Source organism: Lampetra planeri, chromosome 55 (assembly GCF_965212315.1).
Source record: "Lampetra planeri chromosome 55, kcLamPlan1.2.h2, whole genome shotgun sequence".
NCBI classification, from domain to species: Eukaryota; Metazoa; Chordata; class Hyperoartia; order Petromyzontiformes; family Petromyzontidae; genus Lampetra; species Lampetra planeri.
The window spans coordinates 2,091,521-2,116,823 of NC_136161.1; the positions used below are offsets into that span (position 1 = coordinate 2,091,521).

Genomic DNA, 25,303 nt, shown 5'->3' on the forward strand with positions numbered 1-25,303 from the left:
TGTTATTGGAATGCTGCATGTGATCAGAATGCTGTGTTATTGAATACCGTGTGATTGGAATGCCAATGTGTGAGTAATTGGAATGGTGTGTGTGATTGTGATGAGCGACTTTTCAAGGCAATGACTGTGTTGCTGTTGTGTAATGCTTGTGCTCCACTGCCAATGCAGTTATCACCAAATAAGGTTTGTAATAATAAGATAGTTCAACAGAGACCCTTAGACTCAAACAGAGACTACAGACTCACATAGACCCATAGTTTCACCACATAGAGATCCATAGACTCACACAGAGGCCCACAGACTCGCAGAGAATGTCCTCAGCCAAAAACAGAGCTGAGCCATGATGACGAATTTGTCCCCAAGTGACCGTGATACCGAATTCATGGCCCCTAATCGCTCCTCCGCTATCTCCCTCTATCGCTATCTCTTTTTTTCTCGCGACCCTTCCCTTGCCCCAATCTCTAAAACACACAGAGTGGGAAGGTGGGGGAGATGTTTGCTCACAAGTGAGGGGGGGCAGTCTGCGACACCAATCGTTGCTGACTGGGCCTCGTACAGATCTCCTCTCGCACAGAGCTCCTCTTCTTCACATCTGCTCTCCAGGTAAAGGCAGAGCTCGCTTGACGCTCCTCAACATGCGTTGCTCCTGGAGAAGTGAGCGCTCACCAATCAGCGTGACAGGGGGTCATTATAGTATCATTGGAAATATGGGGATGCATTCCCGACGTTATTTCTTTGGTATCAGCAATATATAGTAGGGCTTCATTGAGGTATCGGTAATAACGCCAACAATAATAATATGGACGGTAAACGTTACCTCTTTAAAAAAAAAATACAAAATCATAAGTAAGTATTATGAACTGTATTCCTGAGTGTATTGTTCTGAACTCGTACAAGGCAGCGGTGGGGCAGCTGCTGCGCTCCCAGTCCGGGGTCACTTTCAGAGAAGAGCTCCAGCACCTCGGTAACCCTAGCGATGCTCTCGGTCTATATCAGTGGTTCTTAACCTGGGGCGCACGCACCCCCTGGGCATGCGAGATGCCCTTACTGGGGATGCGAGACGTGGCCAGATTTTTTTAGAAAGCACGAATTAAGCAAGGGCACGTAAGTTTCATCAGAGCAATGTATGTATTAACACAATTTGTTTTACAATTGAGAAGCAAAAGGGTGCAAGTCTGCAGTGAAGGTTAAGAACCACTGGTCTAAATGCCTCTGGTGAGGTATCTTTTAGCTGGAGCCTGTAACTCTATCCTGGTCTCTCATGATTTCGCACCTGGCTAAGACATTTTCTTTGTTAAACGTAATCGTGACCACGAATCGTGATCATCGAATCGCGGGGAGTGGTGTGGTGTGTTCTGGTTGGCTCAGAGCCGTGCATCTCTCTCATTGGCTGAGCGAATCGTGGGGGCGGGGCGACGTTTCCTCAGGCAGTGCTGCCGCGTGTTTTCACTCGTGAGCGCTTTGCAGATTATTTTTGGATTTCGTACAAAACGTTCTCCACGACAAAGGGCACTAGAATGAATCGGCGTCCTGTGAGGTCTCGCAAGGCGATGTTCTGCCCGTGCTATGACTGCACAACAATATTAATGCCGAGGACCCGTTGCCTAACGGATGTGAAGTGCATTGCATTTACTTTTCTGGCGGTCAAGCTGGGCATCGTTTATTTTAATATTTCATTGACTCTCCAGCGCCACTCGGCACGCTAATTCAGAAACATTTCACCACTTTAAGGACGGTTCAACATCTCAGGAGTATAATAATAGACAAAGAGCCCCCCGTATAGCCTTAACAGGGGCAAGTGCCGTTGTAGAGTAGCGCCTGATAAAGTCGGAACGATAAACGAGGGGGTCGGTTCAGAAGGCATGGGGGAGGTCTGTTGGGAAGGGGCAACCCCCCCCACCGCTTACCCCCAGAGGTTGTGGTTCCTATTACTGCTGTGTAGTAGTAAACATCGCCACGAGGGAAACAAAGGCGATCGCGCGTGGTGCTGGCCACCCACCCCCTCGTGTGCTGTGCCGGCCTTCATTAGGTGCTTACTAACAACACTTGCCCTTACAGTATGTTAAGGCTATACGGGGGATCTTTGGCCTTGTGAGCCTTTGTATCTGTGTGTGCGAGTATGTTAGCCTTAATGTGTATTTTCGTTCCTTGACATTATTAGAAGATTTTGGGCCCTACGGGCCCTTATCTGCGTCCTGCGCAGGGCGTGGTGGCCATGAAGGCTAAACTATGCAATAGTGAAATGTAAACTGCTGTAAGGGAGTAAGATTAACATTTTTTGCAGTGTTTGTCCTTGGCTCTTGTTGGCGGTGACTCCAAAAGTGGGACGAATTGGAAATAGTTTTCGTGTCATCGACATTGGAAATTTGTTTTAACTGGAGCTAGAGGAATCGGAGGAATAAAGAGCTTTGTCTTGTCGTTAGGTTCACTTGCAATCATGGCTTCGATGATGTGACTATTCATTGCCAACATGATAGAGTGTGTTCCATCGCTGTGACGAAATTCCAACCTTCAGTTTGAGCAAGTGTGGTGGAAATCCAGAAGGGTTGACCCGGTTGATAAATTCAATCAGAGAGATTCGTTCAATATCCACTGAATGTATCTGAGCCTTTGTAAACTCTCTTCAACAGGAAAACGGTTCATCATTCAAGTATCCAAATCAACGTCACTGTACGAGCAATGATGGCATGGTTTTCAACCCATTTCACATCATTGCAGTTATTCTTCCGGCATCAGAAACGAAATCACAGAGATTACTGAGGTTCTCAGATGACAGGTAGGCCTCGGCAAGGTAAGGTAATTTACTCTTTTTACCGGGTAAAAGGGTAAAGGTAAAGGGTAAAGATGTCGTCATGCCATGGGGTAAGGTAAAGGGTAGGGTAAAGGTAGCTCGGAAGAATTACCCGGTAGGGTAAAGGAAGCGCGAAGTATTACCCGGTAAATACAGTACCTAGTTTACCGCTAAAAGCTCCGTGGCGCAGTCCGCTGCCTCCATTTAATAAGTAATATTAAAACAAACTTAAAAAAACACGCTTTTATTAAACGTACTAGTAATGGCAGAACTCCACGACTCCAGGAAGTGGCCCCGAAGCTCAACGTAAGGGGCCGTGGTAATTTACAGCCGTCAGTTGAGCGTGGACAATTAGACCCAAGCCGAAACATAACATATAAAAAAAATTATTTTATGATAGAATATAGTGTTGTCGTCAGTATGACATAAGTATACCAAATTTGAAGTCGATACCACATTAGGAAGTGAGTAAAAATTTAGTTACAAGATTTGAGGATACAACAACGACGACAACGACGACGACAACAACGACAACAACAATGACAATGATGACAACAACAACAATGACAACAACAACAAGCGTGTAAAATTGGAATCATCGAGAGTATTCTATATTAATAAAGCGCTCTACCCAGCATTTACCGTTATACACCTTGTGCATGTGTAGTTCCCTAGTAATTACCCTATAATTGGGTAATTTGTATGGGGTAAGGGTAAAAGGTAGGGTAAAAGGTAGGCTCGTTGCTTTTTACCTTTTACCTTACCTGCTAAAGGGTAAAGGTCGGGTAGAGTGATTGTATTGTGGTAAGGTTAAAGGTAGGGTAAAAATAGGCTCCTTGTTTTTACCTTTTAACTTGTACCTTACCTTGCCGAGGCCTAATGACAGGTATGTAGAATTCGAATTTTGAATTGACCAGGTAATGTATCCATGGTTGCTATTTCATCTTCAAGACCCAGTAATGAATTTGCAAACTATGTTTCGTGATTTCCTCCAGCGGAGCAATTTGCATGTTCGTATGAGGTTTGAATTTCACTGCATGTGATAAAAGTGCTGAATTTTTCAACGTTGCTTCGATGATTTGAGGTCTACCTCCATGACAAATCACAGGCAAGATGTGTTGACAATCTCTGGCCGAAAGGATTGTAAGACCTCCAAAAGGCTTGCTATTTGTTTATACATCTTACAATTAACAACATAGGCATTCAAAGATGAAGCGATGGTCCATACCGATTACATATATCAAGATATGCATTTTTTCCATTAAGTTGTCCGTACCACTTCTGGTGAAGTTGCAAGTGGATTCCTCTTTGATATCCCGAGATATCTTGAATGAAGAGTTTGGCCATAGTCCATCAGAGTGCCTGCTATTCCTCACATAGCAATCACAATGTTTCCTTCACATCATACTTTGTCAAGGATGACATTAATGGTTTATGTTTTTCTCGTGCCTCCACTTGCATTGAGGCCAACTACTTTGTCTTGTTCTGGTGCAATCGATTCCATGACGTTGTCATACACATCTTTTTTCGGGATTAAGAGTTAGCAACTTTCTTTGAATCTTGGCTTCAAGTTCAGGTTCATCAAAATTGGTATCCTCCCAGATGACTCTTGGTACTTGAGCTTTACGCATGATGTTTTTGGATCAGGTATAGACGAGGAGAAATTTGCATGAAGATCAAGTCCTTATCATTCCACTCTTTCTTGAAGATGGAGGAGAACCGTACGTTCAATGACCAGAATGAATTCGTTAGTTTTGACGTGCAACAAGTCTTTTGTTCAAGAGTGCAGTAGAAGATTGTGGCGAATACTTGACATAGTGGAGGCCCAAATCTGATGGTATTAACTTCTTCCATTACTCAATTCTTTGCATTATTATCCTCAAAAACTCAGAGTTTAACACAGGCTGATTTAAAGGTGACAATTGTGCGCAAGTCTTAATAAGAATTTGCCCCATTTTTGTGATCCAGAAGCGTGCGAAGATAGTGGAACACAGACTGCTGTCGACTTAGTGAGATGGAAACTACGTTGTAAATGAGATGGTAATTTTCAGACCCTATTTTGCCATAGGTGCAATCATACGTTCCTGAACACTGGCTCGAACCCCAATTTTTCACAAGAAAGGGGGATTAAGTTAAGTATATGAAGCATTAACCATTATTAATACTATGACATGGTAGAAAACAGCCCCTGGCTGCTATGAATTTATTTGGAGAAGAGTGCTAAGTGTACAGTGCAATACTGAACATGATTATTTTTACCGAGATTAACACAAATATATTTGAGAAATGTTTAAAATATATATCTATTTATTTACCTTGTCTTCCTCTCCTGCAGTGACGTGACCATTTATTTAAGAAAAAACATAATTTTTAGTACGTTGCACAGTAGAAACATCCCGCGAATTAAGTTTCTGTGTAGGAAATCGATCAATGTTGGCCTTATACTGTACACACGTGTAGTGGTATAGCGCTGGCTGCTGGCAAAAAAGGGAAACTGCGGTATACGACAGTACTCGCATTAGTAGGCCACGATATATATGCGACAGGGGGACATCTAGGGGAAAGGTCATAGAAGGGGCCCATCGGGAAGCCCCGGGAACCCGCTAGTAGGTTCCAGAAGGGGGGCGTGACCAGGGCGGAGCAAAGCCACGCTGGGAGTATAAGAGGGGGCCCTGAGCGGGAGCTCGGGGCTGTTGCTGGAAGTGGAATCCCCATCATCATTGTCACCATCTCGTCGTCGTCACCATCTCCTCGTCGCCGTCTCCGTCTTCACCATTGTAGGTTGCTATTAGTCAGACAGCCTACCAACTGTTTTTACTAAGTAGTAGCACCGACAATAGACGGTCTTAATTCTAATAGTGTGCACCTGCGTAGGGTGTGTATATATCCCGATGGTGTTGTTAAATAAAGTGCCTCCAAGTGTTGCTGTCTCTGATCTGCGTCACTACACACGTAAACGTGTGTCACATTCATTCGGTTTTGTAAACAGGATGCAATGTTTACCAAATGTTAAATCAACATTTTACTGACATTTAAAATGCATAAAATCAATACTTTATTGAGTAATAATTATTCACAAATGTTACGTGATGAAAAAATGGGCTTTAAAAAAATCAGGAGGGAGTAACAATCTCACACTTGTTCTAATGTAGTCTTTGACTTTAGTGTATGGTTAGTATGTGGGTATGTGATGTGGTCTAGTATGCGGTTGGTCAGGTGTAGTTGGGTGAGCAGGGGTTGAGTAAGTTTGTTAGTGTGTTTATGTAGTCAGATAAATTTGTGCAAAGTGCTGGTAACACCTCCACCTGGCACTATTCATTACTAAATACCACAGTGGAAACACCAAACTAAGCTCGTGCTGGAGGCCCCAGGGGGACAGGCGTTTATGGCGCCTTCTGGCCTGTCCCCAATTGGCGGAGCCAGACTGAATCCCCCCCCCCCCCCCATCTCGGGGTTCCTCCAGGAACAGGAAACTACTGCTGTTGGCAACATGGAATGTTCAAACTCTCGCTGAGGAGATGCTGCCGTTCCTCTGTCAGGAGATAGACCGATACCGCATCTGGCCCTCTGTGGAATGCAGAAGGTCTGGTAGATTGGTTCTGGCTCCAGTTGCCATGAGGTGTGAATAGTCCTCCACTCAAGAGCAGGAAACTGCCAAATATCATTGTGGAGGCAAAGTGTGGGAAGCTGTGAGTCCTAGGCTGCTGTGGGCTCGCTCCCCATCATCTTGAGGTGGAAAATGGTTAAGGGATGCAGACAAGTCCAATTAGTCTATAACCTCCTGTCCCAAGTGCTAGCTAAATTGGCCCCTCGGGATAGTCAGCCTGTTGGATGACTTTAATATCCGAGTGGGTCATGATGCACACCTGGGCCCGAGTGATTGAAAGGCATGGGCCAGATCAGCTCAATAATAATGATAGGAGGCTGCTAGCCCATGGGATTGTAATTAGCAACACACTGTGCCAGCATAAGCGTATCCATACGACATTATGGATGTGTAATAAACGACTCTGTCAGGCTTTCTTGGTCTCCGCTGTGTCGTTTATTTAGGTTCTTCGTATCGCATCCCGCTGGTCCTCGGCCGGACCTGTGCAGACTCCGCACGCGCCCCGCGCACGCTCCGTGTGGCTGCTCCGCTCTCTCCGTGTGCCCCGCACACGCCGCCAGCTACACCGCTCGCTCCGTGTGCCCCGCACACGCCGCCAGCTACACCACTCGCTCCGTGTGCCCCGCACACTCCGCTAGTCACTCACTAGCCACGTGTGCCCCGCACACTCTGCTAGTCACTCACTAGCCACGTGTGCCCCGCACACTCGGCTAGTCACTCACTAGCCACGTGTGCCCCGCACACCCTGCTAGCTCCACACTCTGCTAGCCTCGTCTACCCCACGCACCCCACGTGGCAGATGGCGCCGCTCCACCACGTGGCAGATGGCGCCATCTCCCCCACTGCCCAGCGTGGCTTCCCCTATTCTCGCTCCGTTCCAACTCTCCCGATCCCTTCCGGCTCTCTCCCTATATCTTTCCCATCACGTGACCCTGACTCCTCCTTCCCATACTGCCCCCGTCTCCGCCCCCCGTACACCTCGTCTCCCATTGGAGCCGAGGTGAGCAGTGGCTCCTCCCACACGCTCCGTGTGATTGGCTCAGGGGCCAGTAACCACCCTGTTTATGCTCGTGTATTGTAGTAACTCGGCGGGAGACGACTTCACGGGTAGCACACTCTTTATTTCACCAACTTCGGTTCACAGGCGACTAACACCCACTGTAGTATCTCGGGTGACTAACACCCACTTGGTTACTCGGGTGACTAACACCCACTTGGTTACTCGGGTGACTAACACCCACTTGGTTACTCGGGTGACTAACACCCACTTGGTTACTCGGGTGACTAACACCCACTTGGTTACTCGGGTGACTAACACCCACTTGGTTACTCGGGTGACTAACACCCACTTGGTTACTCGGGTGACTAACACCCACTTGGTTACTCGGGTGACTAACACCCACTTGGTTACTCGGGTGACTAACACCCACTTGGTTACTCGGGTGACTAACACCCACTTGGTTACTCGGGTGACTAACACCCACTTGGTTACTCGGGTGACTAACACCCACTTGGTTACTCGGGTGACTAACACCCACTTGGTTACTCGGGTGACTAACACCCACTTGGTTACTCGGGTGACTAACACCCACTGAGCTACTCGGGTGACCAACACCCACTTAGCTACTCTGGCGACTAACGCCCACTGAGCTACTCTGGCGACTAACGCCCACTGAGCTACTCGGGTGACAAACACCCACTGAGCTACTCGGGTGACCAACACCCACTTAGCTACTCTGGCGACTAACGCCCACTGAGCTACTCTGGCGACTAACGCCCACTGAGCTACTCGGGTGACAAACACCCACTGAGCTACTCGGGTGACAAACACCCACTGAGCTACTCGGGACACACCCTGTCGGGGTGTCCGTCTCGACTGTGGGTCCCCCAGTCCCGACCCACGTGGGCGTCGAACCACGGGTCCCACAGTCTCGCCTCCGAGCCACACAGGGCCCCGGTCCCTACAAGGACAGCGGGACTAGGGGTCTCGGGGCACTATGTCTTCAACTCCGTCTTCGATCTTCAACTGGTTAACAACCCCGAGTGATCTCGCGCGTCCCCCTTTATACCCCACCTGCGGACGTCGCTGAGAGCACCCATCTTATTTGACCAATCACTGGGCGCTGGCTACGATCCTGTTTTCCCACATCTCAGCGTGCCTCAACACCCACGCCGCGCCGCCCCGTCATCCGTCACTCCCGGCGCGCGTGTCCATACCACGCCCCCAACGCGTGCCCAACCCCGCACCCCGTGCCGCCCCGTGATCCATCACTGTCACAGTCGGCGCGCGTCAACACCACCACTACATCACCCCCTACCACATAGCTCACAGCCGACCCGGCTGCTAAAAATATACAACACCCGCTCCCCCCAGTGTGCCCCGTAACACAACAACAAGAACAACAACCAACGTAACAACACAACACAACGCGAACACTGCCATCCGCAACCATCAACCAATGCCACTACACAACAACAGAACAATATATACAATCCGGCGAGTGACAATACCAAATGTGTATGCAGAAAAGAAAAATATTTTTTTTTTTTCTTCTCTTCCGACTCGTGCAGCGTCCCATTCTTTCCGAGCGTCCCTAGAACGGGACATTACCCCGGCAGAGGGGGAACACCGGGCGAGCTCGGTGTTGAAAAATGTCTTCATGAAAAGTGTTGTGCCCTAGCCCGAGTCCGCTTTGCTGGTCCGTCGTACGGCACCAGACGCGGTTGACCGTCCGGCGGTGCCGGCAGTTCAGGAAGGCACGGGCCAGGCATCGGGGACCCGCGCGTGCCGCGGGGTTCCGGTTCCCGACGGTCAGCAGCCGTCAGGCCCGAGACACCTGGGGGAGGGTCAGGTGGAGACACGTGAGGATCAGCCTGCGACACATCCCTCCCCGAGTCGACGGTCACATCACACGCCCGGTCGTTACGGCACAGACCGGGGTCACACGGTGCCGCATAGGGCTTCAGTCGGGAGGGGTGCACGTACCAACGGCGTTTTCCCCATTTAATCTGTATACTCTGGGGTCGTGCAACCCGCACAATTTCCACCGGTCCCCTCCAAGGTCTCAACAATTTGGGGGACGTAGCCAACGGTGCATGTGGACAATGCAGCCAGGCCTTATCGCCTGGTTTCCAATCGTGCGTATGCACCCTCCGTCCATGCAATCTCTCGTTCGCGATTTGCCGCGAATTCAATCTCGCCGCCTCCCGCGCTTCAGCCAATTTGGCGATATTAAATTTGATGTGGTCTGCCAATTTTGATTTTGCACGTGGCTGGGAAATCCCCAGTTGGACGTCCATGGCCGGATCGGCCTCCCGCCCATACATAAGAAAAAATGGGGAAAACCCCGTCGCCGCATGAGGGGCCATTCGATAGGCCGCGAGTACCCCCGGCACCTGTAAGTCCCAATCAACCTGATCGTCGCAGACCTGTTGGCACAGCATAGACGTAATCGTCCTGTTCAGACGCTCAACCATCCCGTCAGTCTGCGGGTGGTACGGGGAAGTCCGCACTTTCTTTGTACCCAACAGGTCGCACACCTCACGCAACAAAACGCTCGAAAAATTCTTTCCTTGATCCGTCAGCAAGCGTTCGGGGGCGCCCTTGTCCAAAACATAACCCTGGACGAAGGCGTCCGCAACCGCTGCAGCCGACTGGTTGGCGAGTGGCCATGCCATGGGCCATCGGGTGAAGTACTCTACGCCAACCAGCAGGAACCTATTTCCCCTCGGCGTAGCAGGAAAGGGCCCCAAGATGTCTAACGCAACCAATTCGTTTGTGCGCGAAACTTGAATGGATTGCAGCGGTGGATTAGCCGCCAATGGTGGCGGTTTTCTTCGGGCGCACCCTACGCATCCCTTAAGAATGTTCGCCACGTCGTTACCCATCCCCGGCCAATTATAGTCTCGCTGGATTAGGGCGAGCGTTTTGTGAAAACCCAGATGCACGAGTCGTTCATGAGCAGCCAGAACGACCCTACCCCACATAGCAAAAGGCACAACAAGCACGTGACGCCGGGACATGTTGTCCCACTTCATCAAGAGGCCCTGTCTGCACACCCAGGAACCGACCCGCGCATCCCCTACCTCGGGAGCGTCAACTTTTCGACGTAGCGTAAGCAGGGACCTGTCGGACATTTGGAGACGGCCCCACTCAATGAGGGGCAACGATAACAGCGAGTCCCTCCCCGTGGGAGCGTCGACACCCGGGGTGTCAGTGGCGGCGAGCGCAACTCCCGCTGTGTCGGCGACCGGGGGTTTACACCGCGCCGATCCCAGCAAACATGCGCAGTCCGTGCGCGGTGGCAACCGCGACAAGGCATCCGCATTTGAGTGTCGTAATCCCTTGCGGTAAATCGTCGTGAATTGGTAGTCCTGAAGGACCTCCAACCATCGGGACAATTGGCCCGATGGCTGCGCCACCCGCATAGCGTATTGGAGAGCCGCATGGTCCGTACGAACCGTAAAATGACGGCCGTAAAGATATGGCCTGAATTGCTGTGTAAAAAACACAATCGCTAACAATTCACGGCGAGTCACGCAATAGCGTTGTTCGGCGGGAGAAAGAACTCTACTACCGTAGGCGACCACCCGTTCAACCCCCCCGACCACCTGTGAGAGCACTCCCCCGATACCCGTGTTGCTGGCATCCGTGTCAAGCAAAAACGGTTGTGTGAAATCGGGGTAACACAAGGGGGGAGCCTGCACCAAGGCGTCACGAAGGGAGCAGAACGCAGCCTCCTCTTCCGCCCCCCAGTGAAACCGCACCCCCTTAGCCGTCAAAGCGTGCAGGGGCCTGGCTATGGTGGCAAACTGCTTGACAAACCGACGGTAATAGGAGGCGAATCCAATAAAGCTGCGAACCTCCGTGACCGAGGTTGGCGTTGGCCATGAGCTGACGCAGTGCGTCTTAGCAGGGTCTGTCGAGATCCCTGAACGACTCACGATATGGCCCAAATACCTGACCGATTCCCGAAGCAGAAAACATTTAGCCGGTTTAAATTTAAGCTTAGCGGAACGCATCCTGAGGAACACCGCTCTCAGTCGCTGGAGGTGCTCCTCAAAAGTCCGGCTGAAAACGATGATATCGTCGAGATAAATCAAACAGGTGTCCCATTGGAGGCCCGACAAAACCAATTCCATGAGCCTCTGGAACGTGGCGGGAGCGGAATGTAAGCCCATGGGCAAACGGTTGAATTCAAATAGGCCACCAGGTGTCCGGAAAGCGGTTTTAGGTTTAGATTCATTATCGAGGGGCAATTGCCAAAATCCGGAAAGCAGATCGAGTGTGGAAAAAAACTGTGCTCCCGCCAAGGCATCCAGCGACTCATCCATTCTGGGGAGCGGATACGCATCCGCCATCGAGATTTTGTTTAAGCGGCGGAAATCGACACAGAACCGCAAAGACGAGTCCTGTTTTTTAACTAGGACAATAGGAGCACCCCACGGACTAGAAGAGGGCGAAATGATGTCGGCCGCCAACATATCATTAACCGCCGACTGCACATGCTCCTTCTCGGCTGGGCTGAGCCGGAAGGGATTCTGTCGAATAGGGGCCGCGTCCCCCGTAGCTATGTGGTGGCGCAACAGGTCTGTGCAGCCGATATCGTATTTATGTCTGCTGAACACGTCAGCAAACTCGAGTAGCAAACCCCTCAATGCTCCCGATTGCACCTTGGACAAGTTAGCAGACCCGGCACACAACGAGTCCAACCACTCCGTCCCCTCATCACTCGGAGGATGCGACTCGACACTGAAATCGGCGTGAGCAACGAGCTGTTCCTCAACGAGTAGCGGCGCGGCGTGAGCCAGCACCGTTCCCTGCGTAATTATGGCCGGCCGCGACCCCGTATTCAGAACCATTACGAACGGCTCACTGTCCCCTCTCACCATGGTTTGAGCTACCGCCAAGTCGAGGCCCCTTTTGGCCCTGTTAGACGGCCCCAACAGTACTCCCTGTGCCCCCGCACCCACCCCGAGTGGTTTCCGCAACCGAAGGGGTACCAACATTTGCGATCCCGGGGGCACCCGTACAGTCTGAGTTGCCAGCGCCTGCACAGTCGCACACACCGTGCGTATTTTGGTAGGGCTTGTCAAGAACGCAACCCGCCGTCCCGACGGAACCTCAATGCAGGCCTGATCTATGAGAATTTTGATGGGCATTTTGGACAAAAAGTCCGTACCTAGCAAACAAGGAACGGCCAGCGATGATGATACAAAAATAGGGCCCGCCAATTTGATGTCACCAATGCAAATAGTCGCCCGAATCTGGCCGATGATCCCCAGGGATCCCCCATTCGCCGCATAAAATGGCACGTCCACAGGCAGAAGGGGTCGACTTTGGACGGGAAGAATGTTATAAATAAGGTCCGAAATGATAGTGGCCGACGCACCCGTGTCCACAAGCACCCGGACCTCAACCCCGTCAATAAACCCCGTTACCACGGACGACCCGGCCGACGCAGCCACTATCCTGTGGGCCAATTCGGACCATTCGACTGCTTGCGGGCCGTGTACGGACCCCCCCCGCCGAAGTGAACCCCCGGCACCCAGCCGCGGACCCCCCACCGCCAAGCGGCGACCCGAACGTGCCGCGTATGTGGACCGGGCGTGTGAGGTGCCGCGACTTGCCGGGTTTAGTTGGGATGACTTGTGGGCCTGGTCGTTGTCCCGACGTGGTCCCGTGGCGCGCTGACGCGGGGCCCGGCACCCGGCTGCGACGTGACCCCGAAGGCCGCAGTTGTAGCAGACGACGATGGACGTCGTAGGTTTCGGTTGCTCCAGCTTGCGGGATGAACGTGTGGGTGAACGACCTCCCGTTCTCCACTCCCCCGGACGCGAAACAGCGAAGGCCTGCTCCCGATCCGCAGCTGGCTGAGGCTCGGCGATCGTGGCGGCCAGTGCCGCGTTCTCCGCCAATTTGCAGACGACCATCGGTTTGCGCTTGAGGACCTCGTACGCGTGAATACTCGTGGCGATCGCCAGGGAGCAGATATCCATTTCGTCCGCCACATTAATGGGGAGTCCCAACTCGTGGGCCAACGCCAGCAGCTGCTCCGTCACCATGGCGTCCTTCCCCTCCTTGTCCATGCGGGGAAAAGCTGCGTCCGCCAAGGCGAGCAGCGCCGTGCGATAGGCGAGCGTTGTTTCCCCAACCACCTTCCGCCGATCGTAGAATTGGTGGCGGCAGGTCGAGGGCGGGCCGAACACCTTAGCCATCAGGTGTAGCGCGGCCTGGAGCGTTGAGCGAGACGACCTTGGGGCCGATGTGAAGGCTGCAAGCGCGTCGTCGTCGAGCATCGCTGGCAGAGCGCGCAGGGCAGTGGTGTCGGACCACCCCGACATTTCTTGATGTGCGAGGAACCTTCGGTGGAAGGCTCCCCAGTCGCCTCCGTCTGCCTTGAACGCCGACAGCGCTGGCAATCGTTGCTGGAGGACTCGGTCGTCGTCGTCGTCGGAACGATTTTCCCCCGCGCCACAGTGATTGTACAAAATGTCGGCTCTGTCAGCAGTCGCACCCTGGAGAGCTCCGGCGCGCGCTGATGACGCGGGCCGCGCTGAGTGGAGATCTCCGGCCACGTGGTGTCCCCGCTTCCCGCCAAACAATGGCGGTCCCTCAAAAACGGCGCCAACCTCAAAACTTTTGGCGCGAAGCGCCTTCTGGCGGGAACCCTCCAGCCGCGCCGCCTCCTCCAACCCCGCAGCCGTCCCTCCGCCCGCTGGCACGGAGATCTCCGCCAAAACTGCAGCGGCGGCGAGCAGCAACTCCGCCAGGCGGGAGTGCGCGTCCTGTAGGCTGGTGTCGGAGGCGAGCTGAGCGTCGGCCATCGCCGCGAAGTGCTGCATCGGCGGCAACTCCTCGTCCTCTCCTCCCGAGGTTGGTGTCTCCGGTACGCCGTCGTCTTCCCGATCTCGCTCGTGGGTACGGGTAGTCTTCCTAGTATCCATTCTTCTTGAAGACAGGTTTACTTCTGACGCCAGTTGTAATGTAGTAACTCGGCGGGAGACGACTTCACGGGTAGCACACTCTTTATTTCACCAACTTCGGTTCACAGGCGACTAACACCCACTTGGTTACTCGGGTGACTAACACCCACTTGGTTACTCGGGTGACTAACACCCACTTGGTTACTCGGGTGACTAACACCCACTTGGTTACTCGGGTGACTAACACCCACTTGGTTACTCGGGTGACTAACACCCACTTGGTTACTCGGGTGACTAACACCCACTTAGCTACGCGGGTGACTAACACCCACTGAGCTACTCGGGTGACCAACACCCACTTAGCTACTCTGGCGACTAACGCCCACTGAGCTACTCTGGCGACTAACGCCCACTGAGCTACTCGGGTGACAAACACCCACTGAGCTACTCGGGTGACCAACACCCACTTAGCTACTCTGGCGACTAACGCCCACTGAGCTACTCTGGCGACTAACGCCCACTGAGCTACTCGGGTGACAAACACCCACTGAGCTACTCGGGTGACAAACACCCACTGAGCTACTCGGGACACACCCTGCCGGGGTGTCCGTCTCGACTGTGGGTCCCCCAGTCCCGACCCACGTGGGCGTCGAACCACGGGTCCCACAGTCTCGCCTCCGAGCCACACAGGGCCCCGGTCCCTACAAGGACAGCGGGACTAGGGGTCTCGGGGCACTATGTCTTCAACTCCATCTTCGATCTTCAACTGGTTAACAACCCAGAGTGCTCTCGCGCGTCCCCCTTTATACCCCACCTGTGGACGTCGCTGAGAGCACCCATCCTATTTGACCAATCACTGGGCGCTGGCTACGATCCTGTTTTCCCACATCTCAGTGTGCCTCAACACCCACGCCGCGCCGCCCCGTCATCCGTCACTCCCGGCGCGCGTGTCCATACCACGCCCCCAACGCGTGCCCAACCCCGCACCCCGTGCCGCCCCGTGATCCATCACTGTCACAGTCGGCGCGCGTCAACACCACCACTACACTCGCATTACAGATGCATGCCTGGTCCAAGCAAGAACTTATGCTGGCCTATATAGTTACCGAGCAGTGGATGCGGGCCCATGGCCTTGACACCAAGACCTACCGTGGTGCGGATCTTCCCACTGATCAACAACTTATCTATAAGATGCCCCTGCCATTCTTCAACTGCGATGGTGGGTGTCCACTACCCCAGTGGAAGAATGTCAGACTGTGTGCTGCTGACACGACCACCACCAACCACGTGGTTTCTCCGTGCACAGGATTAGGTGATGTCTCACCACGCGTCCCTGCTGCTCGCTGCCGCTCTACTCTGTAGTCTGGGAGCTCCCAGCTGGTCGACCTCGGAGCCCTACATCCCACCCAAATGCACTTGCGTAGGGCTACCTGGGCAACTCGGGAGCCGCGGACTTCCTGGGGTGCAGGGACCACCCGGGCTAAGTTGGCCCCCTGGTAAGGAAATCACAATGCATTGGACACCCCCCCCCCACACCCCCTCCTGCCACCCACCTACTCCCTGACTCACACCCCTTTCCACTCAGCCAGTCACCCACCCACCTACTCACTCACATACTCACCTCCAACTCACCCACCTACTCACTCATTCAGCCACCCACTCCCTCACTCACCTACTTACTCACAACTCACCCATTGGGTGAGTGAATGGGTGAGTGTGGCCTTCATAGGTACTCGCTAAGGGCATTTCCCCTTACAGTCTATTGAGACTATATGGAGATCTTTGTGTAAGGGTGTGAGCCTGTGTATGGGGAGCGGTGGCGCCGTTGTTACTTCACTTTACTACAAACCCGTCTAACCGAATTCGATTCCAGGTCACGACCAGTGGCGAATATTTGAACCGCTCCTGGTCCTCCCCTAGTTCAACTCAGCCTGAAATGAGTACCTGTTGCGGAGTTTAAGCACAAGCATTGTGTACACAAAGGAGGTTGTGCGTGGTGCTGGCCACCCACCCTCTCGTGTGCTGCGCCGACCTTCATAGTTGCTACTGGCTAACAGTACTTGCCTCAACAAGGCTATATGGGGGATCTTTGTCTTTATCCCAGTGTATGCAGCAGTGGCGCAGTGAATAGTGCACTGCACTACGAACCCAGCGACCTTAGTTGTATCTCCACTTCACAGCCGATATCAGTATAAAGTATCTCTAAAGCATCCTCTCCTAGGTCGACTCAGCCTCATGGACCAACTGCGGTGTGTGAACATTAGCACTGGGGAGACAAAGGCGGCCACGCGTGGAGCTAAACTAAACACTCCATTGCCTCCACTCCGCATGAGCAATGGGGCAGTTGGGGAGGGAGTGGAGGAGGAGCTTCCGTACTTGGGCAGTGTGCCACGGTGTCAAGATGTTATCTCTCTCGCCTGGTATGCAGGAGGACGTGGGTTTGATCGCACCCCTGATGATACCTGTATATTTGGCGTTTTCAAGCCGTGGTCGCGTGGATGTTACCAATGTCAATGTCTCACAGGGTGGTGAGCCTAGTTGTAGATAAAACCTCTGATAAATCAAAGCTCTGAGTGGGGCACTGTGGTGGCGACATGTTAACTACCTCGCCTGGTTTACAGGATGGACATGGGTTCGATCCCGACCCGGACTCCTGTATATTTGGAGTCTGCGTGTTCTCCCTGTAGTGGTCGCATGGTTTTTTCCCCGAGTCCTCTGTTTTTGTTCTCCACATTTAAATTTAACATGCGTTTAGATTATTTGGCTGCTATAATGTACATATGTACTTTATGTTGAACTTCTTTCGCTCCATACATAGCCAACCGTGCTAATCGAAGGTGCTGAAATACATTTCCACGTGATGATAAGCCACTTGGTTGGGCTATCATTTGTGGTCATTGTGCTTCTGAAAAAAAGCTATATAGCTCAGTTGGATTTACATAGTAAAATAAAAAAAAGTGTTTTTTTTATATTTTAGTTTAAAATGGAGGTCGGTCACCTGCAGAAAGGAGAGCGTGTCCTGCACGGTCGAGGGCAGCGGCCAGCTGGTTGATCTCCCGCTCCAGTCCACGTGCTCTGCTCTCGTAGCGAGCGATGTCCACCTGGATGCGGGGCATCACGGAGCGGCCCTCCTTGTCCACGCCCTCCAGCGCCTCCCTCTTCTCCTCCCCCAGCTATTCCCTCCTGCGCTCAAACTCTCGGCTGATCCGCGCCTTGATCCCACGCAGAGGCTCCTATGCAGACAGTGCCGAGTTGTTGAATCAGTAATAATGTGGCATCATACCGGTAATGATTATTACCATACTTTGCTTATGTACTTGGAGGTGGGTGATGTGTTCATTGGGCGCTTAGGAACATACAACACGGGGAAAATGCGAATGGGTTATAAAAGAAAAATATCATACAGTTATATAGCTCAGTGGACTTTAAATAAAATACTGTAGTTTAGTTTTTCAAAAGTTCTTAGCTCATCCAGTAGGCGAGTGGCTTTGATGTGTGCTGTCTAACAGGACATTGAGTTCAGGCTAATAATGATGGATCTTTGTCTGCGTCTTTGTCTTTGTCTGTTCCACATTAGGTCTACCTGGAATTCCCTGTAAGAGTAGTGAGCAAGGACTTCCAGGTGCGTCCACACAAACTCGACAGCATTCTCTGAAAACATCTTGACTTGCGGCTTGCTCTGTAATTCCTCAGCGATTGTCAGATTGAAATTTGCATGAACGACGCATTGTTATGAATCAAAACATTATTACAACTGCAAGTTTTACGATGATGATCATGATTAGTGAAAAAATAATAGACTTTACCCTTTCCAGCTAAAATACATAAGTTGTTAAGATGTTCAGACACCTATTTTTGCAAGGCCTCATCAAGTCTGCATTCACCACACATCATGCTTGTGGTAAAACATGCAAACAAACGTTTTGATAATGTATGCATTGTCTTTGAAACTGATTGGCCTACACCGGAGACAGCCTCCTTTATTGCCTTGTCTCACCACCCGTGTTGGACCAGAGAATAACGACAAAAGGCGAACACTGCAAGGACAATGGAAATATCACAGCATTAATAGCTCGGGTCGAGCAGTTATAGCTATAGGACCTTTTTTGTATCTATGTTATAACATTTTTTTTTCATGAAATCATGTTTTTTGCATGCTTTACCACAAGCATGATGTGTGGTTAATGCAGACTTGCTTGCAACAATGGATTCGTGTCTGAATATCTCACCACCTATTGTATTATTTCTGGGAAGGGTAAGGCTTATATATTTTTTTCAAAATGTTTATACCGGTCCATAAATGGTACAACAGATTGTTACTAAACTAGTATACCCAGGAAAGGCTCACAGAATTTCAAGAACGTTTTTTCCAGGAGGGTCCTTCCAAGTGTAATGTAGTAACTCGGCGGGAGACGACTTCACGGGTAACACACTCTTTATTTTACCAAACTCGTTCACAGGTGACTAACACCTACTTTGTATCTCGGGTGACAAACACCCACTTAGTATCTCGGGTGACAAACACCCGCTTAGTATCTCGGGTGACAAACACCCACTTAGTATCTCGGGCGACTAACGCCCACTTAGCTACTCGACTATCTACTCGGGCGACTAACGCCACTTAGCTACCCGGGCGACTAACGCCCACTTAGCTACTCGACTATCTACTCGGGCGACTAACGCCACTTAGCTACCCGGGCGACTAACGCCCCGTAGCCTCTCGGAGCACACCCAGCTGGGGTGTCCGTCTCGACCCTGGGTCCCACAGTCCCGACCCACATGGGCGTCGGACCTCGGGTCCCACGGTCTCGCCTTCGAGCCACACAGGCCCTACCCCTTCCACTCCGTCTTTAATCTCTAACTGGCTAACTGCCCCGAGTGCTCTTGCGCGTAACCCTTTATACCCCTCCTGCGGACGTCGCTGAGAGCACCTCCCCTTCGACCAATCACCCGGCGCTGGCTACGATCCTCTTTTCCCCATCTCGTGTCAGCGCGCCTCAACACCCACGCCGCGCCGCCCCGTCATCTGTCACTCCCGGCGCGCGCGTCCACACCACACCCACAACGCGTGCCCAACCCCGCACCCCGCGCCGCCCCGTGATCCATCACTGTCACAGTCGGCGCACGTCAACACCACCACTACACAAGCATTCGCAATAGCGAGCGATGTCGCTGCAACTCAACCAAAGATGGTGGTCACCGCATCGCGCGCTTTCAGATGCGCTTCTGCGGCCGTCTGGAACGCTCTTCCGAATTTAGGATTTTTCATCTAAATTGAAAACGAATTTCTGTAGAACTTCTTTTTGCGTGGTTTATCGCGGTTGGCTACGTATGGTGCAAAATAAGTTCAATATACATGCTGCTGCTGTAATCTCAATCTCTTGGGGAGTGGTCGCACAGCACTTAGCACACTGCGCTACGAACCCGGCATAGACCCGAGTTAGATTACCGCTCACGGCCAACACCACTAACACCATAGACAATAATCTGAACCGGTCCTAGGCCTCCCCTCGGTCGACTCAGCCTGAAATGAGTGCACAGTGCGGTGTCTATACATCACCAGACAGAGGAGGTCGGTGGGGTGCTGGCCACCCACCCCCTCGTGTGCCGTGCAAGCCTTCATCGGTGCTGCTGGCTAACAGCACTTGGCTCAGCAGGCTGTTCAGGCTATACAGGTTGTCGTTGATCTCAACTGAGTGACTTGCAGGAATTTTTTTTAGGAATTAAGATGTTTTGGCCAATCCCTGGTCAACTGTGGAGATGAGTCCAGCACGAGGCATGCCTGAGAAAGGATGGGCGATAAAAATGAACTGCAATTTAATATCTGAACGTGCAGATATTCGCCAATCAGAAAAAGGGGGGCTATTCGCACGACGCTATACTAACCAATGGGATTACTCGATCCGTGGATCTATTGCCAACGAATTGACGCAGTGATTAACCATCGATGAATCGACACCCTAACATAGCTCTGAGATCGACTGTGAGAAGAATCGATACAATAGACACCTCTAGTCACGATCCACAAGACCATATATGGTCAAAGACACGCCCCACTGGCAACACCACACCTACTTTCTTTCATATGTAAGGACAGTACGGAGAGAGACAGGCCGTATTTGGAGACAGTGCGTGGAGAGGAGACAGTGCGGGTGCAGGGACAGTGCGTGGCCAAGTGGAACAACTCCAAAAAGGGGGTGTGGCTGGGGGTGGAGCGACGCCACGCCGGGGAGAAATAAAAGGCGGCGTGCAAGGGAGCTCGTGGCTGCTGTGGGATCGGGGTCGACTGTCTCCACGTCTTCGCTCTCTTCGGGCCGTCACTGTCTTTACGTCATTGCTACTTGTGTTATCCTAGCCCAAAAGTATTTATATTATACTAGCCAAATATCTGTATATTATACTAGCCAAGTATCTGTAGGACACGAGATCGAGTTATCTGCACGACGCGCCTTAATATATAAATAACGGAGACTACAGAAGTTGTCCGAGAGTCATTATGTTGGATCTATGCCCTGTTTTCCGTTATTAATATTAAGAATAATTAAAAAAAAAAAATTTATATATATATATTAATTAATTAATGAAAACAACTCACTTCTCCTCACAAGAACACCAGGAATCCATGAAACATGGAGGGCGGTTAAAATGTAGAGAGTTCGGTCACAAAGAGGTCATAGACATCCAGATGGACAAAAGATGTATGGACTAACCTCCCAAAGACATCTGGAGATGTACAGATAAGGTGCAGAGCAAACAACGGTTGAAACTCGCGTTTTCTTAACGTTTTCCTTACCGAAAAGTAGAAACTTAACATAGATAATTAACCAACAAACAATAATTTTATTATTAGTAATTCCCTTATATTCACCGCATACATATTATTTAGAAGTATATGTTTCCTATCTACACGACCTTCCGAAAAACTAAAGAGTACGAATTCCAGAAAGCTTAAGTGCATAGTACACTTAACCTCAGGACATTAAAATATTACTCAGAATAAACACCAATCTCTGGAGAACTAAACTTGGCGAAGGCCAAAACAATAATGTGACGAGAATCATTACGAATATTCATTAAACATAGACGAATGATTACCACGATACTAAGACCGAAGGAACTCATAGAATATAATTCAAGAATAAATGTAACACACAGGACCACATAAATGTATTACAAACATCTCCTCAGCCACCTTTGTCTTCCAGCAGGGTCTGACAAGCATGGAGGGAGCAAAAAGGTCACAAAGGGGGGGGGGGTGTCTGCTTCTTCTCGCTCTGTCTTGTTTATTTTCTCTCGCAAGAGACGCGGAGAGAGGGGAGTCACGTTTTGAGTTAGGCACGGGCGCACACCGCGAAAGGACAGTCTGAGTTGAGTCAGTCCGAGTCGAGCTCAGCGTTGCGACGGGGGCTCGCAAGAGAGCTGGGGCGGTTGTGCCTCGAGAAGTGATGGAACGAGGAGGAGTCGTTCGAGTCGCAGAAGTCTGAGTTCAACCTGAGTTGGGGCTGGGTTTCAGCCGTGCTCCGGCTGGCGGAGCGTCGTGAGGAAACGAAACACCGATGCCGATAGCAGGTGTCGCTTCTCGCAGAACGAAGTTAAGTGCGAGTGAAGCTGGCAGCTGCACGAACAAAGGAAGCACGGAGCAGAGAGAGTGACGAGTGACGACAAGCAATCAACCTGTAAAAGGGCGGAGATCGCCAAGCGTCGACCAAGCGTGCAAAGCAGAGAGCGCGAAGCAGTGGAGAAAGCCTGGTCAAACGGCTGGGAGGGAGAGGACAGCGCCATCGAATGCGCCGTGTGCCTGAGGGCACACCGACCAACGACCAGTGTGCACACACAAGGCGCCCAGAGCGACGGCGAGCATCGTGCCGACTCAACAATCAATCGAGCAGTGGAGAAGCCGGGGGCTGCCACCAAGGAAGCGCGAGCGCCACCGAGCGCCACCGTGCGCCACCGTGCGCCACCGAGCGACACGAGCGACCGAGCATCTTCAAGGACAGCATCGTGCCAACTCATCATCGAGTAGTAGAGAGAGAGAGCGCACGAGCAGCACCAAGCCCCGGAACCATCAAGCGCCAAGCAAGCAAGTTTCTTCAAGGAACATCGTGCCAACGCCGCTCAATCCAGCAGTGGAGAGAGAGAGAGAGAGCACAAGCAGAGACACGCCGAGCGAGGGAGCAGCAGGAGCAGAGCGGCGGCAACGCCCAACACAAGAGAAAACTTCTGGCCGCTGTCTGTATCCTCCCACACCACACAAGCTAACGACACAATTAATATTACGAGGGGACAACGCACACACAGCACGCACACGAATGGGACTTAAAAATATTGTCTTTGCGTTTCAAAAAGGGTTGCCATTTCGAGGTGGTGCGTTCAATATCAACTGATCGTGCAAAGCAGTAAAGCAGTTGCTGCCGTCGAGTTACATGAATAAGAAATGTTTTAGTCATTCATTTTCGTTAACTGCATAATTTCGCCAATGAATAAAAAAAAATGTTTAGTCATTCATATTAGGTAATTGCATAATATCGTAATTGCATAAGAATTTTAGTTATTCATATTAATCGAATGCATAATATCGCAAATGCATAAGAGTTGGTTACTCATGAATTATTGACGCATGTTTGACCTGCATGATAGAATGTCACATGCTTGTTAGAATAAAATTGCTTAACACCAACTGTTCGAGTGCTTCCTTCCAAGTCCATGCAAAACTGTCTTATTCATAAGAGCTGTATCCTGTGATGAGATCTGAACTGGTGACCTTAAAATAATAATAAACACACTAAGATAATCGGTAAACGTTTAATCGATGATAATCGTGTTATCCTGATTGATATAACTCTGGATAAACGAAGCTAAGCCTAATTATCACAGCTGCTCACATTAACATCATCGCAAGCATCCGCATAAATTACTACGATTATCTCAGCGATTATCATAATTTATGCATACAATTACTCACACCATCATAATTTATGCATATTAATACACACATTAACATAACATTAACATAATTAATGCGATTTGCGCATTTTTTGGAAAATTATTAATTTTTATTATTTTCATCAAAATTTCATAACCCGAAACATACAACAATTACACATACATGGCATAATGATTAGTCATTTTGTGGGGTGTCCGATTTTATTGACTTACAGTGCAAACACTCAGAGGCACACACAAACCCACTTATGTTATTCTTTGTCGGGTCCTTAGTTTATCTTCTGTAGGTTTACATCGTCGTGCCTAAATGCAATGTGCTTGACAAAACATATAAAATTGTACTCAAGATGATAGTGGTTGAGATAATAAAGAGTGGGGTTATTATTAAAAGTGGTGGAGTAAATATGGTGACAGAATAACAGGTGGGAGTGGCTAAGAAGGGTTTTGGGGTAGAGGTTGTGATAGGAATTAGGGCAGTGATAGATTACAATCATCTTCTTGGTTCTTTCGGTAAAGTCACGTAGAAGGGAAGTAATACAATAATAAAAATAAAACAATAACATTTTTTTTAATTACTTCCCTTCTACCTGACTTTATCGAAAGAACCAAGAAGATGAATCCCTGCAGTCACGAAAGCTTTAAATCGAACGATTACAATCAATTGTAATTTACATGATTACATCAACTCCCCTCTGACCTTCACACCTGATATGGTCACAGTGATGACCTCACTCTCTTCTTTTTAAGACCGGAAACGGGAGGACTTCATCGCAATTCCTGCACAATTTGCCCACCACTCACCCCTCCACCCCTCCACGCAGGCTGCTCGGGAGCCTCACCTTCGCCGCTTGCGTTCTCCGTCAAACTCTCCTCCACCTCGGATGCTTCCATCGGCGTCACCATCACCATGCCGCCAGGGGGCGTCGTCCCCTTCGACACCGTCCTGGTCAACGGCCAGGGCATATACGACACCCACTACAACAACGTCACGAGCCCCGTAGCTGGACTTTACTTTTTATCCTTCCACCTCACCCTGGGAAGACGAAGAGAAGCAGGAGTGAGAGGAGCGTATGTGAATGTGCAGTTGGCGACGAGAAAGGCGGGCTTTGACAATGAGAAGGGGAAGATCGTGGCGACTTTCGGCGGCAAGACTGACCAGGAGATTTCTGGCAGCGCCGTGGTTGCGTTTGCCGCCGGAGACTCCGTGTGGCTGCGCGCGCAACCAGCGAACGCAGCCGATCTGGTCATTGTGCCCAGGGAGGGGGGGGGACAGCGTCTTCTCCGGGTTTCTGCTCAGCTACTGAGTGGGGGAGTGGCAGGGGTGGTGGGTGGGGAGTGCAGGTGAGCGAAACCATGGAATGGGAGGGGGGAAAGGAGGGGAGTGGACAGTAGAGGAAGGGAGGGGATGGGACAGGAGGGGAGGGGAGAGGAGGGGGAGAAGGAGGGGAGTTGAGGATAGAGGAAAAGAGGGGATGAGTGCAGAGGGCAGTGGAGAAGAGAGGAGGGGTGGGAAGGGGAGAGGTATTGCACTTTCCACACCATGGCCACATTTATTTGACCTACCTTGACGCCGCCGTTCTTTAGTCTGTGATCGAGGCGTGTCATCTTGATATAATTCACGTTGATGTCTGTGTGTGCAATGACTGGGCCTCAGGCGAGAGTTGAAACTGGCAAATAATTAATTTAAGTGATCAATGCACAGCAAAATGCCTGTGGAATAAAACTTTCTGCTGCAAAAAAAATCAGTGAATGGCTTACTCGGTACATCTAACCCTACAAACAACGATCTCTGTTCACTCAAAGTATAAACTTTTATTTTTTCAGGTAAGGCCGACTGTGCTATATAGATATTTTTGAGACGCGACCTGGCCACATATGATATCGCAATTAAGTGGCTTATCACCTGGGAAATTAAAGCGGTTAAATACTTTAAACGCGCGTCGATTGAATGTCTCTAATAGAGAGAGACATGCAAACTCCAAATATACAGGCGTCAGGGTCGGGATCGAACCCACGAACTTCCTGTATACCAGGCG

General features: G+C 50.7%; 1 long non-coding RNA gene across 1 annotated transcript; it reads left to right on the forward strand.

Moving 5' to 3' along the window:
- Positions 1 to 510: 510 nt before the first annotated feature.
- Positions 511 to 24,546, forward strand: LOC144735415 (uncharacterized). Its single transcript, XR_013588606.1, has 4 exons — positions 511 to 603; positions 15,631 to 15,820; positions 17,902 to 17,946; positions 24,089 to 24,546. It is a non-coding gene; the product is annotated as an uncharacterized LOC144735415 (long non-coding RNA).
- The last annotated feature ends 757 nt before the right edge of the window (positions 24,547 to 25,303 follow it).